The sequence below is a fragment of the Penaeus japonicus genome, unplaced genomic scaffold (assembly GCF_977035675.1).
Source record: "Penaeus japonicus unplaced genomic scaffold, GWHDUDI00000001_assembly GWHDUDI00000003, whole genome shotgun sequence".
Taxonomy (NCBI): domain Eukaryota; kingdom Metazoa; phylum Arthropoda; class Malacostraca; order Decapoda; family Penaeidae; genus Penaeus; species Penaeus japonicus.
In genome coordinates, this window is record NW_028234405.1 from 21,256,165 (window position 1) to 21,257,727 (window position 1,563).

A 1,563-nucleotide genomic window follows, 5' to 3' on the forward strand; every position below is an offset into this window, starting at 1 on the left:
TTACAGGCCCGTATCATTGACCCTCTGTTTTAGCCGGAAAGGGAATAAGAAAATTGACAAACTCCACAGAGAGCAAACTAGATGACATTTTTGAGAGTTGGTTAGAAAAAAATAAATATCAAATTTAGATTTTATATTCATTTGAAAGAAGAAATAAAGTCGTTTTTTTGTGTGAATGTTTATATTGAAAAGGATATATGTTTATTTTTCATTAGCCATGTTAGTTTTACTATTCTGATTTGTATTCAACTGCATTGCAATTTGTACATCTGATATTCTTCTTTCCGATTTAAGTCTTTAAAGTTTCCATCATTTTTCTATCCTTTTTTGATAGTCAGCTTGTCTTAACTCCTGTGATTTCTGCCAAGAGATGGCATTGGTTGGCTTCATTAGTTCCATCTATTGGTTGTACGTAGAAATACAGCAATATTATTTTTTCCACTCTCTCTATATATTTTTTTATTTCTTTCTTTTTTAACCAGAAGGCAATAAAACACAATAATTTGCCAATAACACAGACACATTATCTTTATATATATATGTATATACATATATATATTACATAAAACAATAAACGGGAAACATCTTTCAATGACTGACGGGCTTAACAAATGAAATAAGAGTCCTAGCTCTATGGAATGATGGCGAAGAGAAGAAGAAAGAGGAGGAGGAGGAGGAGGGACGAGAAGAAAGATAAATAGGTAGTGTAAACAAAACTTCTTTTTTTTTCTTTTTTTTGCCATTTGCTGGTTGAAAACAACTCGAAAATACTGCCAAACCCGCATGGCATAATAATGTGGGGAGGGGGGGAGGGGGGATGTCGCGAAAGGGGGGGAATGAGGTTAACAATAAACCAGGAGTAATGAAGTAAGAGAGAAGAGGAGAGACGTACCTGAGCGAAAGAATGAATGAAATGAAGTCTGATCTCATTTTCATCAATAAATCTAATTGTTACATGTATCTTCTTTTCTCGTGGGTGTGTTCTCTCCTCTTTTCTTTCTTTCTTTTTTTTTATCACCTCATATGTTGTTTTTTTTTTTTCTCTCTCTTTCTTTGTCGTATATTATTGGTAGCGACAGCGCGGTTACCCGCTCGGGTTTCTTAGTATATAACAAGAAATAATTATTTTTGGTAGGAACTATATATACACAACACTCTATGTTGATTCATCAATCCGTTAATTAAGTTTTGTTATTGCTGGGGAAAAACACTGCATGCGTACACACACGCACCCACATTCATAAACGCACATAAATATTTACACTCACTTTTTCGCGAATGCACAAAAGACCATTCGAACATCTACTCCGAATACTTCTCTCTGTATCTTTCCTCAAGTCTGTCTTACAGTAGGTAAATATCTATCCATTTGTAATATATATCATATATATATATATATTTGTCTCAACCGAGTCCATAGCAGATACAAACACATCTCTTTTTTTCTCTCCTCTCTTTCCCTTACATTTTCTCTCTCACACGCACGCATTCTCTCTCAAACATTAAATTCTTAATCAATGTATATACATATGGAACAGTCATTACAAATTAACTATTATTGTT

General features: G+C 33.5%; 1 protein-coding gene across 1 annotated transcript in view; it reads right to left on the reverse strand.

Moving 5' to 3' along the window:
- Positions 1–257: 257 nt before the first annotated feature.
- Drgx (Dorsal root ganglia homeobox) overlaps positions 258–1,563 on the reverse strand; it is a 91,937-nt gene continuing 90,631 nt past the window's right edge. Inside the window, exon 9 of the mRNA XM_086531013.1 lies at positions 258–1,563. This exon is cut by the window's right edge and continues 1,475 nt beyond it. The gene's annotated coding sequence lies outside the window, so the exon portion shown is untranslated.